Genomic DNA, 18,629 nt, shown 5'->3' on the forward strand with positions numbered 1-18,629 from the left:
CTACTTCATGAAACTCCTGAGCTCAGCTGATTGTGGCCTTCATCTTCTCATGTACACGTCTGTCTTCCTGTCCTAGACAAAGGCTTGGGAGAGCAGAACTTCCTGGGCTGTTTCTCTAAGACCATACTTTGTCTCCTGTAAGGGATGAGGTGGACTGACACATGGGCCAGCTCAGCCGTGCTTGTACTCATCCCTATTTCACTCTTGCTTTTCCCATTTCCCAACAGTCAGTTCTCTTGGTGTAAAACCAGTCATGTTTTTCAGGCTGAGGGTAGTGGCAGGCCTCAGCAGCAGCAGAAAGCAAAAGGAGAATGTTTGCCACAAAATCCTTATATCATAGCTCTTCATGGCTGTGGAAAGAGACAGAAGAGACCACGGAGTGTGAAGATGGGTCTTTCAAGACCTGGAAAAGAAACATGTCTTTGAGCTAAGGGCTGGCTTGCTGATGCTAGAAGGGTGAACAGAACCTGTCCCTTGCTCTTTCAGGTGCAGTGTGTTTGAAGAAATAAGCCTCTGATGGTGGAGCACCATCTTCCTTCAGGAAGCTCCCCTCAGCATCTTTACCTTATCTGCCCTCTGTGGACAGAAGGGCAGTGGCAGGAATCTGTCCCCACAGTGATTTCCATCGCTCATGGGATACATGAGAGTCCCACTGGCAATTTACATTGTTATGCAGTCATAATTATTATCTCAGCTAAAAAAAATCTTATGAGTGTTAAAGAATGAAAAGTAGGCTTGCCTCTGACCTCCAGATGTGACCCTTTTATGGAAAAGGTTTTCTCATCTCTCAGCATTGCTAACACGTGCCCTGTGAGCAAAAACTTCTCAGAAGGCACAACTTCGCAGTTTTGTCACTTAGGAAGGAGAGCAGGAGCTTGTCCTCAGGTGAGCACCATTGTAGAGTATGTATGGGATTGTAGCATCTCCATTTGACAGATGTAATGAAAGTAATAAAAGGCCAGCCCTTCCCAGTGTAAGGGGGACACCTATACACTAATCTAAAAACCAAAAAAGAAAACACCATTTTTTCCCCAGCAAAAGGGATTTTGTGTACAAGCATGCAGATACCTTAGCATGTAGAAACTAATGTGGCATCTGCTGTGCAGATGTTTATCTGGCATTTGGGAGTAATAGTTTCTTTGTCTGCATTACTGAAATCTCTTGTGATCTCAAATCACTGACTCAAGCACTTGTTGCTCCAGCAGAGTGATGGTGCTTGCTACGGATGTTCACTTCCAACTCCCATGACTCTGAATTTGGTTTGAAATACCACAACAGTGTCCAAGAGCAGTGTCCTCACTGTGACTGAAGCCTGAAGTCAGCCTGGGGTCCTGGTTCTGTTTGTTTTGCCATGTCCTCACCTTTGTGGACTCCCCACCTCCAAGTACACCCGAAGGCTCCAAAAGTGCCTCTCACAGAGGATGCAAGCTCAAGAGGAGAACTTCATCATCAAGCTATTTTTCCATTCTGATTTTTTACTCATTGTAGATGGCCACCCTCCCCAAGCTTTTAGTTGCTAAGTGTGAACCAGGGGTTTGTTAGGTGAGATACCTCCTTTCTTCTCTGATGTACAAGGGACATCAGCATTCTGCAGTTAGTGTGGGAAGGAGGAAGGCTGCAAAGAGCAAGATGCAGAGCAAAGTGCTCTGTGCAAGCAAGCAGGCTGCTAGTTTTGTTGTTGGATTTTGCTTGGGCAGTGAAGATATATACAGTAGCAGGGACAGGGAGGGAGCTTTCCCAACACAGTGTAGACATTACTTTCAGTAGGAGGAATGTGCAGAGTAGAAATTCTCCACTTGTAGATTTTGAAACTGCTCAGAAACTCTGAGACAGAAAAAAAGGGTGTTCCCCACCCTGAATGTGTTTAAGGCCAGGCTCAATGGGGCTTGAATCAACCTGGTTTAGTGGAAAGTACCCCTGTCCATGCAGAGGGGTTGGAATTAGGAGATCTTTAAGGTCCCTTCCAACAGAAACCTTTCTCTGATATGTTTCTATGATACATCTGAAGGGAGACAGCAAAACCATGGGGCATTGCACTGGGCTTGCTCTATACAGGAACACTGTGGCAGTTTGCTTGAGCTTTGCCTCAGCAGAAAGTTGAAAATGTGGTCACCCTTTCCATGTAGAGCATCTACAGTAGTTGTAGGATGAAGAAAGAAGTAAGGATTGACTTTGATTTGGCCTTTCTCCCCCACCTGATCACATTTTAAGTTGCTTTTTTATTTATTTTGCTTGGAGAGCTAAACTTCAGAAGAGATCTTAACTTGTGGTGTGAAAATCATGCAGCAATTTGGGGAATGCCAGGAGCAAGGATGACTTCCTGCTGTGGTGGTGTCAGTGTCAGGAATCTGTCCCTGTGCACAGCAAGCATGTCCTGCACAGACATCAGCTTGTTCCTGTGAAAGGACGGAAACTGGTGACTTATTCCTCTCTGAAAAGGTAGCAAAGCCTGCATTCATGGAAGAATCAATCCTTTTTTATGCATTTTCTCTTTTCTTTTTCTTTTTTTTCTGTATACTGTAGCATGTTATGCTGACAGTGTCTGAGCAGGAATTCCCACGGTGTGGAATTGATGAAGGGCACCACCCTACAGCAGTGTTGCAGAAAAACTGGGCTTGGTTTCCTGCTAGGCGAAACACAGCAGTATTTTGGCTCCAGGATACCACAACATTTCGTTTTCCAGACCCTCTCTTTATCATTGTACTGAAGATGCTCAGTGATAAAGGGTTTGATGCTGGTACAGTTGGTGCCACAATGGCAAGTGTGCTGGAGCCTTGTTAGCCCCAGAGCAATTCTGTTCTCTTCAGCTAGCTGGGAATGGGTATCATACCTCAAAAACTTCGTTCACTTTTGGGCCCCTCATGACAAGAAGGACATTGAAGAGCCTGGAGTGTGTCCAGAGAAGGGCAATGGAGCTGTGAAAAGATCTGAGCATAAATCTTAGGAGGAGCAGCTGAAGGAACTGGGGGTGTTTAGTCTGCAGAAACGGAGGCTGAGGAGAGACCTTCTCATTCTCTACAACAGCTTGAAAGGAGTGAGGGAGGGTCAGTCTCTTCTACCAAGTAGCAAGCAATAGGACAGGAGGAAATGGCCCCAGGTTGCACCAGGGGAAGTTTAGATTGGATATTGGAAGAAAATTCTTAAACACTGGAACAGGCTGCAAAGGGAGGGAATTGAATCACCATTACTGGAGGTGTTTAAAAAATTTGTAGATGGGGTGTTTGGAAACATGGTTTAACCATTGGACTTGGTAGAGTTAGATTAATGGTTGGTAGAATTAGTTTATGGTTGGACTTGAATGTCTTTTGCAACTGTAATGATTCTGTGATTCTTTGAATTTCCAGGGCTTCTGTGCTATGTGGCTATGAAATCTCTCACAGGGCAGAGATTATCTCAAGTGAAAGCTGGATGGAGCCCAGCCCGTGTTAGAGAGAAGGTCATTGCTCATCCTGGAGGAATGTGGAGATTTCCTGGCACGTGCTCTGCTGTCAGCAACTTAATCTCAGGTGGGTGACAAACTGACTGACCCCTAGATGATCTCTCTGAAATGAGGGATAGGCCTGAGCTGCCAAACCCATGTACTGATTCAGAGCAGTGAGATCCTGGGATCAGGATGTGAGCATTTTCCAGTCATAACTCCACTGGGGACCATGCAGTTGTCAGTACACCTGCAAGTGCATGTTCAGCACAGAGGCTTGGGAGGACTTTAAGGAGCCAAGGCATTGCTAAGGATGGACCATATTCCTCCTGGCACAATTAGTCAGAAGCTGATGCTGAGTGTCAGTGTTGCTGCTGAAGCTGCTGGCCAGCAAGGCTGGACACCTTCTCTGATGGGGATGCCCACTAGGTGTCAGAAGTGAATAAATGCATGGCTGGCACAGAGGAAACGAGATCCCGATTTTCAAATAATTTTGAATTTATTTTTCTTTCCCCCTTCTGATTTCTGGCCTGCTGTGTGATAAAATAATCTTTGGGGAAGGAGAATCTCTTTGGTTAAATGGTGAAAAGAACAGGGGGTGAGGCGGTGATGAAGAGAAATGATTGAGACAAAAAATCCTGGCCAGGTTAGAGTGCTTGTTTTTCCATGTGGAAGCCCAGAACTTAAATTGATCTTCAGGCATGACAATGGCTTTGCTTTTTACTCCTAGGTACAGTACAGTTTTCTTTCTCTTGCATGACTCACTTATCCTTCCTGATAAAACAGCTTTTAATCAAATTTCCCAACCATCCCATGTCTTAGACTACAGGCTGTAAGGTGCTTTTGCTGAGAGGAGAGCTAGAGAAATTGGATGTGAAGAGTGTTTAATTTTATAGTTGAATTTTTCTCTCTGTTCCCCTCACTAGTCCCCATCTCTCCTTTTACTGAAGACCTCACCTAATCACAGTTGTTGGTTAATATTAGCAAGGGCATTCTAAGTGGCTCTAAAGATTAGGTGCACTAATTAATGCTTGTAAAACCACAGGAAGAAATTTGGTGATGTCTGATGCTTCACAGCTGCCACTGTGTTTTTCCTTTCAGGCCTTCTGCTGGCTTTAGAATACGCTCCCCAGGACAAATTTCTGCTTCAGTCTTATGGTTCAGAAGGGACTCTGCAGGAAAAGAAGCTCCAGGGGATCACTGGAACCTCAAGCCAGCTTTCTTGAGAGAGCATCTGCACATATTGCTGGTGAGGTTTGGTGGTTCAGCAGGCAGAGCTGTTATGTCCCTGGAAGGTCTCCCAGCTGATACTGGTGATGTGTTCTTGAAGTTTTCTTCCTGTGGCATTGGCAAGGAAAGGTCATTCTCCTTTATGGAGTTCTTATTTGCCTTGTTGGCTGAGGGTCTTGGTCAAGGGTGGCTCAAACCATCTCTCAGGAAAGGAAGCACTGTGTTGAGTGATTTGTTCAATGTGCCTGTCCTGGCCTTCGCTGGTTCTTCTCTTCTCAAAATGTGATGTTCCTCTAACACCTACTTGGCATTCTCTTCATTCTGTCTCTGCCACTTTCTTGGTGAAACAAGAAGTGACCATCAGTGATCTTTGCAGCCCTTAAGGATCCAGACTTTGTTACTACTTCCCCACTAAGCTGTAAATCTGTGTCTTTAGCAGCAGCAGCCAGAAGTAACACCTTTCCTAGCATGAGGAAGAAGCAAACCAGAAGTCAATCCTTTACCAAGGGTGTGATGCTAATAGCATTTTGAGAACTCTTTTATATCAGTGTGTAACTTTAATCCTGTTTAACTCCTCAAGCACTAAAATGTTTGGGGGCCAATCAGATTCACTGATTACAGAACACCTAGGTACATCTTCCAGATCCTGGTTGTTTTTCAGACTGGTACTGAAGCCAGATGCCTCTGTGCACATCTGCATTGCATGTTCACACGTGTGGCATCTGATGCAAAGCCCAGCAGCAGATTTCTCCCCCAGTGTCAACCCAGGTAACATCAGGTGGCTGATAACTCAGGTGACAATCCTTCCTTCCTCTGGTGAATGCCTCTGAAAAGGTGTTGATGGTGTGTGGTGATGACTTGTCTGTGGGTGTTGCTTGTTCTAGGTGACAAGCAGGGAAGCTATGCTGGAAAACCTGTGTTAGAACAGTGGTAGGAATGGAAGCTTAAAACATGGGTCTTAACACTTTCAATGAAGTCAGGCTCCTGAAAGTGGTCTGGATGTTCACTGCAGATGAAGCTGGGGAGGTTAAACTGGAGGAAATGGAGCCCAGGGAGGAAACTGGGATTTCTTGTTTGCCTCCAGAGACAAAACCAGTTTAAAGCATTAACTATCTGTGAAACTTGAAGAAGGAGACCACCAGGAAAACTGCAAAGCCTGGCAGGATCCCAGGGATTATGGGCCATGATTAATGTGAACTTAAAAAGATTCTTATGTGCTTTTGGAGAGTGAATCTTTTTTTGAGAGGTGGAGAGATCCTGCTGCTGGCTGAGCCTCCTGATCTGGAATGAATAATGGGGAAAAAACCCCAAAACATGCCTCCCAAACCGAAGGCTGTTGATTTAAGTGGAAAACCAAACAAAAAAACAAACAACAAGCAAACACACACACAAAAGTCATTAATCTCATCAGAAAGAGGTACAGTGCAAAAGGATGAGTGTCAGAAACATTTAAGTACAGAAATTACAGAAGAAGCTTCAATTCAACACCAATTCAACACCAAGCATGTTAATTGAAATTATCTTCAAAATATATATTGAGTGTCACAATGTAGGGGAGTCTTGCCAGTGTTGTTCTGCAGAGGAAAGCTTAAAAGTGTTTGGGGTGGATAAGGAAAGTAGGGGCCTGATCTAGGCTTCTCAAAGCCTTCTGAAAGACCTTTCCAAAGAGAATATTAGAGAAGTGAAATGGGCCTTTGACTTGTTCTGTTTTTCATACTGCTTAAAACCTGTTATTTTATTAATTGCAACCTTTTTGTCACCTTGAAAGGAACTTAAATACTTTTCTATGGAATTGTTTTCAGCTTCTTGATCACCTAAATGCATTTAAAGTATTCACAGGTTCTGATTGTAGATTTTCTGGAACAATCAGGATCAAAAGATAACCCAAGACTTACACCATTTTTCCTAGCGGAAAAAAATGATTAAAATACATGGGGTGATTGCATCACAAGAACTGGGGATGGAACAGATGATCCGGTCCCTTCCAACCCAACCCATTTGGTGATTCTATAAGAATAGGAACAGCATTAAAAGTGTGCCTCTTTCAAAGAGCTGAAGCAGATCTGTGTGTCTGCAATGTGTTCACTGAACCAGGATACAGCCTTTTGTCCAAAAAGCTTATGTGCCAAAGCCTGCAAATACACTTGCTGAAGTGGAGAAAGCAGAGTGAAGAGTGAATGATTGAGGGCTCTTGAGCACGTGGTTTGAAGTGTCACAGATTTAGTTCCTTCACTGACAGATAGAACAAAATCCTGCAGCTGAAATATTAGTCCTTGGCTTTCTGCACCAAATACATGACTAAAATCTTCTATAAAAAGTTTATTCATTAGGACTATTTCATAATGAAATTACTATTTTGTTGCTATCTGCCATTGCACAACAGGCTATGCTCTGAAACTTCTGAATTTCTTGGCCCTCTCTGGCTAAAACAGCAAAAAGCTGCCAATAATTAAGTTTCCCTAAAATTCCTATTTTTAGGAGAACTTACTACTTATTGAAAATGTTGTATGATCCCACTGTGAGAAAAAACACAGTGCTTATGCCTGCCATTGACTGACATTTGCAATGTTGGCTCTGCTGGAGAAGAGCAACTTGGAGCAGAGGGTTAGAGTTCCCCAAGGATGTTCTGGAGTCTGCCATGGACTGAATGTGAATACTGCTGGCACTGCAGGAGGCTCCATCTGTTTTGTATTTGTACCCATGCTCTGCTGATATTGCAGGGCCCTGTTCTTGGCTTTGCAGGGCTTTCTTCAGCTGATGTGCCCATTTTGTGTCCAAAAATGTACTCCACTTTGGCTTGCACAAGTGGAGTGTGATCTGCAAGATGCACCTCTGAGGAACCTGAGACACTCCAAGACTCAAGTCTTTGTCAAGGGTACTTGATGCTAGGGCTATTAATTTGAGGGTAAGGCCTGGTGTTAATGTTTTTCCTTCCAACCTTGAGCGCTCTCAGATCTGTCTCTCTTTATAGAACCCTGGTATGTGCAGTGGTGGAAGGGAGTGGGCTTGTTTCACCTAGGTTTTGGAGAAACATCAAAAGGGAGGGTTTCATTTGCTTGTCCCTCTTTCCTTCTTGAGAAAAGGAGAAACAGAAGAGATCTGTGTTTGCATGGAGGAGCTGCTTTTCAGTTCCCAACTAAAAGGAGACATGAAGGCTTTCTTTGTCCATACGTGTGAATCGCCAAGAGAGGGAAATTTACTCTGTAGCAGCCCATGACAAACAGTGCAGTTCATTGGAGCCTAAGCTGGAAGTCTTGGAAGTACTTTCTCTTGTCCTTCTACCAGTGTCTCATCCCTTACCTGCTGTCCCTGTCAGTGCAGAGTATGATATAGGATCATAGGATGGTTTGGGTTGGAAGGGACCTTAGAGACACGACTGCTGTTCTGCTGGTGTCCTGAAAATGCACCTCCTCACCCCCTCATGTGTTCACAAATATTGCAACTGTTCTTTAAAGAGTTGGTTAATGATGTTCTGGATGGCTGAGCCAGCCTTCCTTGTACTAATCCTAATTAACCTAACCACAGGACATGTTGTTGCATGAAGATAGAGTGAACAAATGCTTTGCAATTGTTAAGCACCCATAGGTGCTTTGTAGCATGGAGTGTTGGTCAGTTTGTAGTTATTTGATGTTTTGAGTCCACTTTAAGTGTAGAATTAAACAAGTCAGCCACTACCTGGTTACAAAACACAGAACTGAGCAAAACCAATAATAGGACTCTGGGTCCCTGCTTTTTCCCCCTCTCCTCCAACTTTTCACTGGGCATGGACAGCCAGTTCAATTGTGCAAGGAAAACATGAGCTGAAAACATGAAAGGCAGGGAGCCAAGGCAGCTCTGAAACCAGGTAAGAGATGAAATGAGCCTGAAATTTGGCAGCTGTAGGCAAGGCTTGGTGGCCCTAGGGAAATGGCTGAAAATGACTGATGAGATAAATGATTAATGAAATGGTGTGATTTGCCTATCACAGGATTGCGTTACTGTTTGGATCCCAAAGCCAGAAACTGAGAGAAGCCATGTGGGTGTGAATGATGTAGAGAAAAGTGTGCAAGGGAGCATCTCCCAGGAGGTGAGCAGATCCCTCAAGTCATCCTCATGTTGACTTTATTACACCCTGTAGAGACTAAAATATGTCCCCCACTCCATTTTGGTTTAGAGGATTGATTCATCATCTGGTACTGGGCTTTACCACCTGTACATCTATCCTTTCTCTGTTTAGAAAGGCATTTAATTATACATCTTGGTAAAATTACCTTACCTTTTCTGCCATGGCCAAGCACCTTTAGAGAGCAGGGTTTTTTTGTGCATTAGGAATATCCAGTCTCCTGGGCTTCCAATGGCTTTCTGTAGGGGGGCAGAAGTGGCCTTGGTGGTTCAGATCTCTCTGCTTTTCCCTGGCAGCTACTTATTTCAGGAAAGCAGAGCACTGTGTGAATTGTTCAGCTAAAAGCTAATCTGTCTCACTGGTGGTTGTGTCAGTGTAGTCTAAGAGATGATTCTGTGTTCACACCCCCTGCCATCTTCTTGGAGAGGGAAGATTTCAGGACTTGGAGTGGCTTGTGGGAACTCTCTGCATCTGCTGCTGGATTAATAGATTCAGACTTCAGAATGACATACGTATGCCCTCAGGGTTTTGGGTTTTTTTTCACCACTTAAAACCACAAATACATCACTGTTGCTCAGGTCCAAATGTTTACAGTGCAAAATACTGCAAATCAAACTCTTGTTCATTAGGAGCTAGCTTAAGAACCAGTCTCTTTGGGCCCATCAGATGTCATCCTTATTTCCAGAACTGCAGACACATGCATTGGCTTTCCATGCCAGCGTGTCCTAACAAGTGGCTACCTCCTACTGTACATGCTAATAGCAAAAGCTGTGCCAGGAAAATGCCATTCTTCCCAGAAATGGAAATTATTTAATGCCAACTGGCTGCGCTGGCTGGCCACTCAATATGTATGTGCATGTACACACATAGACACATACATATCTAGAGATATAAACGGGGCTGTCTTCATTATCTAGAAGATTTTCTTCTCCCCCTTTGCTCCTCAGTTCTTCAGCTGTTGTTGATCAGCAGGACAATGTTATATGTCCACCACAGTATAGGCAGATTTTTTCACCTTTTTCTTTCTGACATGAGGGACTTTTTCAGCACAGCCCAGTACGGGAGGTGGTGTTCTGAGCTACACAAGGAAAACCAGTTCTGTATGAAGGTCATTTATTTCTCCAAGGGCAATAAAATTAGATGGAATGGTTTGCTAAAGGACTAAAAGTTGCATGTTTAGGCAGTCTTGAATTCAGTCCTCGCAGTTGTACTGTGGAAATGGGATGTCCTGAGTCTTTCACAGCTGCGTGGATGGAGAGCTTGCCATGTTGGTTACTTGCTGGGCTAGGTGTAAGTTCTGGTCTGACTTGGGGAAAGATTAACAAAACTCCCCTGTATTTCTCCGTGTTCATCCTTTGCTCATTATTTTCTTCTTAACAGCAAAATCGCTTTTTGGGGAGTGTGTTCTGTTTCAAAGGCTTGGATGGGACTTTTGGGCTGGGTGACATCACTGTTTAAATGCTGAGGTGGATTTCAGGCACTCGTTAATTTGGTGAGCAGAAAGTCACGAGGTGGTGGATTTGGCTGACCTTCTGCAAGGCATTGACTTCAGGAGATAAGGACCTCTTATGAAACCTTTGAGGTGTTACACAAGGGCTGTTCCCTTCTCTTGCTTCTGCTGACAACAGGGCTGTTTGGGTGGCTTCTTTACAAAACTTCATGGGACTTTGAGCAATCCCCTGCAGTGTTTGCTTCTGAGGAAGCCTGCTCTGGCTCCTCTCATGTGCTTGGGCTGTGTTATGGTTAAATGCCAGTGGGGCACTGCTGCTGTGCCACTTTTTGCCTGAACATCTAGAGGCACACATGCAAGGTTCTTTTTTCTGTATATGCAATCTAAGTCTTTTTAAAATGAAGTTATTCAAACAAGGAGGCAGAGATGAGCTCACCAGGTGTAATCTGTGCTGCCCTTGTTGCTGCAGAGGAGCTGTGGGACTCCCTTCGGTCCTCAGGAAAGCCAAAGCTTGCAGCTTTTCCTCTGCTACAAACCCTTCCCTGGTGGGAAATAACCAGGGAATTGCCTTCAGCTGAAACCTCTTGGGCATGGAAAGATACCAAGTGTCATATCATCAAGACCAAGCATCTGATGTTGGATTGCTGCTGAGTAGGCTGGAAAGCTCTTGAGACCAAAGATCTTTAAGATGTGTCATTGTCATGAGACAGAGAACACAGAGCTGTACAGAAACTGAGTGCACTGATCTCTTCTTGGATGGTACTGGTAGAGATTTTGTGACACTACATAGCCATTTTTCTCAGTTTCCTACAGGATTGCTTTCCTGTAAGGTATTGGGAGCTGAGAAGCCTTAGGAGAAATGTCGTAGCCCAATTTCTTGCTCTTAGACTCCTCTGCAACCACTCCCTGCCTTCTGCAAGGGCACATCTTGCAGGGTCACTGGGATGCTGGTAATACAGAGGGTAATGCTCAGCTGCTCTTCATGCTCTTTTCTCTGCCTGTTCTTCCTTCATTCTGCTGGATATGACCCATGTATCTCAGGGCACTGGGAATCCTGACAGTTTTCAGGTTTCAGAAGCCAGACTGTACTTGAAAAATAAAATAAAATTTAAAAAAATTAAAAAATAGTTTATAAGAAGGAAACTGTACAGAGCAAAATAAAATGGCATACAGAAAGAGTCTGACAGGGTGGTTTCATCAGCTGCTTGCTCTCACAATAAGCCTATACTTTATATATATATAAAGCTTTTCTAAGTGACAGTGCACTTGTTGTGGTTCCTGTGAAAGGCTGTGATGGCTGCTTCCCAGAAAGTGCCAGTGAGTGAGCCAGTTCTGCAGCCTGCAGATTCCCAGGTAAAAAGGCATTGTGCAAATGTCAGAAATGTGTCTCAGGTCTTGAGAAATCACCTGTCATTGCTTTCACCTTACTGTTAAATAAAATGCAGGGAAGAGGCAGAAGATAGGGTAGACAACAACTGAACTTCAAGCCTAAAGTAGGCCTCCCTCTGAAAGCAGTTTTTTGATCTGAGTGGTCCCTTGTGCTCTTCATGTGGGGAGGTTGACCTTGGCCAGCTGCTCTCACACTGCTCCTCCTTGTAAGGATAAGGGGAAAAAATGGAGAAAGATGGAAAAATAAGAGCTTCTTGGGTCAAGATAAAGATAGGGAGATCAGTTACAAGCTACTGTCATGGGCAAAACAGACTCACCTTGGTTGAAATTAATTTCTTGTCAGTTAAAACAGATTGGAATAGTGATAAACAGAGACAAAAGTTAAAACAACACCTTCTCCCTACCCCACCCACCTTTTCCCAAGCTTGACTTCACTCTTTCTCTCCTGACTCCTGTGCCTCCCCTGTTCCCTGAGGCATTAAGGATGGTTGCAGTCAACCTGTAACAGCTTTTCTCTCTTGCTCCTTCCCCTGCTCCAGTTTTCCCCTGCTCCAGTTTTAGTCCTTCCCATGGGCTACTGTCCTTCAGGACAAACTTGCCTCTCCTTGGGCTCTCCGTGGGCCTTGCTTCCTTCAGGAAATAATCAGCTGCTCCATTGTGGCATCCTCCATGGGGACATCTGCTCAGCCATGGTTCTCTCTGGACCGGGGTCTGAGGGGAAATCCCTGCTCCAGGGTTGCACCTCTTCTCCCTCGTTATACTCTGACCCAGGTGTTCACATTCTTTTTTTCCCCTACTCCTTGCTTCACTTGTGCATTTTTGCCCATTCTTAAATGTGTTATCACAGAAGGGATGTTTGCTGGTGGGCTCAGCTGCATCCCACTGTGGGTAGAGTGCACCCAACCTACCATAGCTGCAATAATCACTTCAGTGCAAGATTCCCCATGGAACCTGCATCAGTGGTGGACTTCAGCCTTATCAAAATGTTGTTGCTTTGTTGCTCCAGACAATCTGCTTTCATAGTTGCAGTGTCTGCACCCATCATCTGCTGGGTACTGGGCAGAGGCAGCAGAGGAGAACAGGGACTGAAGCATCAGGAACTTGCACTGTGGGCAAATGATTTTGTCCCTGGGGCTTTAATTTCTAAGTCCACCACAGGAAACAATGTTGAGTTTTCCTTGTGACAACTGGTAACTTCTTAATTGATAACTGTCCTAATTGAGGCTGTAGTGAAATTGCCAAGTAATTTAAAATTCCTTTTTCCATGTTCATTTTGGCCTTGAAATGTGTTGCTGAATAAATCCTTTGCAACACTGCAAAGTAAACAGTTTAATAGGTCACTTAAAGTTTGTTATTTTAGCATTTTGGCACTTAGCTGGAAGCCACCACAAAAGTTCTATCTGCCTGGCTTAGCCAGAAATGGAAAGCAGAGTAGGGGATACATTGCCAGGGCTGAGTTTCCTGTGAAATGGGCAGGAATGTTCTCCATGCTGGTAAAAATAGGTTGTTTCTAGTTGAGGCATGCTGGTGTATCTGAAGCAAGCTCAAGTCTGTGGTCCTCCCACTTCTCCACTTCCTGGAAGCTCCTACAGCATCAGCAGCTGCTTGTGCCTTAGCTACATGAGCTGATGCTTCAGGCCAGGAAACTGAGATCTTGTTCCAGAACAGAAAAATCTGGGCCCAATTCATCATCTGTGCTAAATGCCCCCACATCACACCACATGGAGCTGGATGCCTCACTGAGCAAAACCTCCAAGTCTCTTGCCAGAACTTCAGATGGGTATCTGGAGTAAAGAACATTTTTACTCTCCTCCTGGTCTTGTTTTGCCTGAGGAGCCATCAGCCACATTTTCTCAGGAAAATCTCTTTTAAGAACATAGCCTACAATATCTTGGATGTAGACCTAGGTTTTTCTTGGGAAGGAGATTTTGGATATGCCTGTCGGACCTGGCTGGGGTTCCTTTCCCAGAAGATTTGCAAACATGTAGAGTAACTACAGTGCCCTGATTTAAAATCAGAAAATGCAGAGTGAAAAAAACAGGCACGTGTGATACAAGGTGCACATTCCAAGCCTCTCCTCTTACACAAAGGCTTCAAAAGTGTGTTAGATAGCAGAAATACTGATTTGTAATTATTTCTTGATACTGTCTGGGTGAGATGGTGCAGTGCTCAGTATGACAGTAGTACTACTGAAATAACATGGAATAGAATACCAGGAAAGCTCTGGAAAAAGAATGAACTGGGAATTTTCATAGCTGGGCTCCAAAAGGTGCTGAATTCCAAGCAGCAGTGTGCCTCTGTCTTGCAGCCCTCCGGATGCTTTCTGCCTGCCAGAAGCTGATGAAAAAGAATCTTTGCTATGGAAGGGATGCTGAGCTCCTGTTTATACAGTTTCCCATCTGTAATTGTCCCAAGATTGCCTTTGTAAGCTAATTCTGAATATTAGAAGGGACCTCTGACTATAGGGCCATGATCTTTAAAAGTATCCACTGCTCTGTTTCTCCTTGTTCCTGTTATCTCTTATTATACTGCACTGCTACTGATGTATCAAGCCTTATCTATCTTTTTCTAAAATCCACAGAAAATACTTTTTTTTTTTTTTTTGTCCAGCTATGTGACTCTATAAGTACTTTCCTTACTGTAAGACAGTACACCTGACTGAAACAGCAGGTGTACAGTCAGAAAAACACCACCCATAGAGCCCATTGACACTCTTGTTTTCTGACAATCTTCCCACCTTTGAAAAATCTTTCAGAGCACTTTTAAAATCAGTCCTTCTATTTTTGGAGACACTTTAGCTTAGTCTTGACCTCAAAACATCTGACTGAGACAATATCAGATGGGTTACTCTTCAAATTTGGTTGTGGGTTTGGTTATTTTTTTTCCAACTTGATGGTCCCACTTTTCCCCAGCTGTGATGAAGGAGATTTCTTATAATTTCTGCAGGAAAATGGTAGCAGGAAATGTGGGAGGAGGCTGGAAACAGCTTCTGTGAACTTGCAGTGTCCCTGGAGACTCCCAGAGATGGAGCAGTAAGGGCAGAATGAGACAAGAGAAGGTGAAGGCAGCAGCTGGAGACATGTAGGGAATGAAAACAAATAAAGAATACCCTGTGGTCCTGCCAAATGTAACTGGACACTCTGTATTGCTGGCACCCAACTAAGGAAGAGGAAATGAATGAGCTAATGAGATGCTGAGGTTAATGTGGCATGCAAGAATGCCACAGAGCAGGGCTGGGGAGCAGGTGAAAGTTGAAGTGAGGTAATAGTTTCAGAAATAGCTCCCACCTTATTTTTTGAGCATGCTTGCAAAGCCTTTGCTGAATCAGAGAGCCTGGAAGTGTGTGTATTATCTTGCATGTGCATCTTTACTGCTGGTTGTGTTCTCTGATGTTAAATTATTCATTCTAAATGGCACAGCAGCTTGATGAACAAGGAGCAAGGCCTGTGCTTGGAAGGAGGGAGAGGGAAAAGGAGAGAGAAAGGAAGAGGGAGAAGATGGGTGCAGCTCTGTTGATTCCTTAAAATGGCTTTGATTCTAACCTCGCTGAGTGGGAATGTGAAGGTCCAGGCTGTTTATCCACACCCTTTCCCCATTTTCTCCTTGGAAGCAATCAATTCCCTTCCATAGCAGGAATAACTGCTGCTGCAGCGCTGCCACTTCTACAGAATCAGAAATGGTTCCTGTTGCCTTACCCTGAGAATGACTTTAGAGGACACTAAAATTTGGCCTACAGCTCAGAAGCAAATGAGCCTACATGTATGTTTTCAACTTTCTCTGCATTCATCAGAGCTGAAAGCTGAATATTCTCTGCCTGAAAGCTGAAACATTGTTGATTACTTGAGTCAGAAGTGGAGGAAAATATCGTCCTTTCCCCTCAACCTTTCCAAACCATCAACGACAAACTGTAATGTTAAATGTCAATGTTTGCATCCAGTTGCATTGCCAGCTCTGAGAATTCACCTTCTTCAATATCTGGCATCTTCAAGGTGGTGACCTTAGAAAGTGTTTGCTGTGGTCACAGGAGGAAGAGGTCTGTGTGTATCCTGCCTCCCTCCTGCAGTGCGAGAGGCCGAGCTTCACTGCACATGGATGTGGGATGTGGCTGTGGAGATGCTGTGGAATGGCCTCTGGTTTGAAAACTGCTGCTCACCACCTCAGTGAGAGCCAGTGGCAGATGGCAGTAAACATCAGATGTTGGTCTCCAGCTGCACAGCCCAGCTTCTCTTATTCTCAGACTTTTCACACCAAATGTGTGCAGCTCTGTATGGGTCTCAGATCTGACCTAGTTACAGGCCCTGGAAGTTTTCCCGCAGTAGTTAATTTTCCTCAGATTCTTCATAGCATTAACCAGACCATTTAAATAGTGGTCATGTCTCACACTTTTGGGAGTGGATGATAGAGTCTGCTGTAAACGGGGTGAGTTCAGTAAATAGCTGAGACAGAATGGGGCTCAGTGCAAAAATACCCCTAGAGCTATCAAGTATACGGTTTGGCTGCCTGCAGTTTTTTCTGCCCCAGATAGATTTTTGTCTTGTGGTATGAATGAGTTATGTCCTTAAAAAAGCAAGCAAACAAACAAACAAAAAAAACCCTCAGACAAACAAACAAACAAACAAAAAATCTGAAGTCATTGCTCTTTGCCTTCAGTCACATCCTGGTGAGGACAATAAAAGTGGCTGTTGAATGGGACAAGGCATCACTTGCAACTACCAGTCCCTCTATGTGCTTCAATTATGTTGGAAAGGAGGGGAAACTACCCCTGGCCAGGGTTCTCTGTCCTCCGGGCAGGAATATTGCTGCAAAGTGTGAAGGTCATAAGGAGCATGACCACGCATACATAAATTTCTGGAAATTCTTGTTTCACCCTTTAGTTAGCTTTTTCCAGAAGTGTTTTCACCACCTGGATATCTACCAGTTAAAAATTTACCTCTGCAAAACCAAACTTGGTTCCTTGTATGTAAACCAAGAAACAGCAGGATTTTTGAATGCACATTGTGGTTATAGAGATGCTGATTCCCATGGACAACCCCAACACCATCCTTCGCTGCCATCCCTGGTTCATGTCTGACTATGGAGAATGAGTAGGCTAAAAACTAAAAAATTTTATTACTTCTCCTTTTCCTTATCTGGAAATGGCATTGAGGAGTGCCTGTCAAATATCCTGTGACACTTACAGTTCCTAATTCTGCTTCAGCTTCCTGAAAGCAAACCACTTTTTGTCACGTGTAAACTCTGTATTTTGAGTTACATGACAGCATGCTGATTTTCCACAAAGTCACAGAAAAGTGAGAAAAAAAGCTACCCTAAAGCTTTACACTTCAGACTTGACTAGTAGCTCCAAATCAGGGTCAGCTTTGCTGCCTGTCACTTTGCAGCCAGGGTGATAAAATGTACTTGGGCAGGGATTTCAAAAACTTTCTTTGCAGCAGTAATTGTGGGAACTTGGATTCTGCAAGACCCAAATGCCATGCAGCCCGCAAGGAGTCTTGAAATCACCTTTGACATGTTAGAGCTCCTTCTACATTAAAGATTGTAGAATCTGCCTGGAATATCATCAGTTTTCCCGAAGGAATTTGGCAGGTGGGTAGGAGGCTGCAAGTTCTTGTCACCTTATGTAGGCAATAATAAATGCCAGTGGGATTTGGGGATTTAAGGGATAGCTTCCCAAAGGACATTGAACAAAGGCAGCTGTGAGCTGCAGTCCTTTCCTATCTAGGAAATGGTCTCACTGAATAGAAACCTCAGGCTGCCATGCCTAACTCCAGCCTATCCCAGAGTTTTCAGCAAGGTTTTTGGATGTTGGACTTGATGATCTCTGAGGTCCCTTCCAACCCAGCTAATTCTATGATTCTATGATTCAATTCTATGTCTTTGTTTTTAAATTTCATTTCACTCAATATTGAGACCCTTGCTTCCTACAGATCTCTTCTAAGGCATTATCTTGCCAATGGTGAAAAGTCATTTTGGTATCTTGTGGGTGTTTTGGCAGACAGTAACCAGGGGTTTGGTGGAGTTTACAGCAGGTTCCTGAGAGGCATCACTAAGGAAAGAGCAAAACTCAGCATCCCTAGTGGTCTTTGTGTCCTTCCAAATTAATTTAGCACCAAAATTATATTCTCTCCTGAGAATCTACATAGGATGAGACAAACCTGGCCACCTACCTGTGTAATGGCCCCTCTGTAATGAATGTAGCAAGAGTTACTTTACTAATAGCAAAAGGATTGTTTAATTGAGTGTACCCTCATTAAGTTTGCAGATGACACCAATGGGTGGCTGTGTCAATCTGCTGGAGGGTAGGGAAGCCTTAGAGTGGGACCTGGACAGGTTGGACCAATGGGCCAATGTTAATTCTGTGAGGTTTAACAAGGCCAAATGCAGCTGGGTCATAACCAACTCATGGTGAGTTACAGATCTGGGGAGGTGTTGTTAGAGAGCTGTGAGATGGAAAGGGACCTGGGGGTATTGGTTGACGCTCGACTCAATATGAGCCAGCAGTGTGCAGGTGGCCAAGAAGGCCAATGGCATCCTGGCTTGTGTTAGGAACAGTGTGGCCAGCAGGAATAGGGAGGTGATCCCATCCCTCTGTACTCAGCTCTGTTGAGGCTGCACCTTGAGCACTGTGTTCAGTTCTGGGCACCTCACTATAGGAGGGACATGGAAGTGCTGGAGAGTGTCCAGAGAAGGGCAAGGAAGCTCCTGAAGGGCCTGGAGCACAAGTCCTGTGAGGAGCAGCTGAGGGAGCTGGGGGTGTTTCGTCTGGAGAAGAGGTGAGAGCTCTCTGCAACTGCCCCAAGGGAGGTTGGAGTGAGGAGGGAAACAGCCTCTGCTCCTGAGTGACTGTGATAGGAGCAGAGGGAATGGATGGAAGCTGCACCAGGAGAGGTTTAGGCTAAATGTTAGGAAACATTTTTTCACTGAGAGGGTTGTCAGGCATTGGAATGGCCCAGGCCATCCCTGGAGGTATTTAAAAGGCATTTGGGTCTGGTCCTTAAGGACACGGTTTAGTAGTTAGATTATGGTGCTGGTCAGAGGTTGGA

The 18,629-nt window shown here is 44.3% G+C and overlaps 1 long non-coding RNA gene across 5 annotated transcripts in view; it reads left to right on the top strand.

Moving 5' to 3' along the window:
• Positions 1–491: 491 nt before the first annotated feature.
• Positions 492–18,629, top strand: part of LOC139797584 (uncharacterized) — a 132,564-nt gene continuing 114,426 nt past the window's right edge. For 4 of the 5 annotated variants that reach the window (XR_011726520.1, XR_011726521.1, XR_011726519.1 and 1 more), the window contains exons 1-4: positions 492–1,542; positions 3,345–3,506; positions 5,310–5,442; positions 8,616–8,714. This is a non-coding gene — a long non-coding RNA (uncharacterized lncRNA). The remainder of the gene's footprint in view (positions 1,543–3,344; positions 3,507–5,309; positions 5,443–8,615; positions 8,715–18,629) is intronic. The other variant, XR_011726518.1, reaches the window with a different exon arrangement.

The sequence above is a fragment of the Heliangelus exortis genome, chromosome 6 (genome assembly GCF_036169615.1).
Source record: "Heliangelus exortis chromosome 6, bHelExo1.hap1, whole genome shotgun sequence".
NCBI classification, from domain to species: Eukaryota; Metazoa; Chordata; class Aves; order Apodiformes; family Trochilidae; genus Heliangelus; species Heliangelus exortis.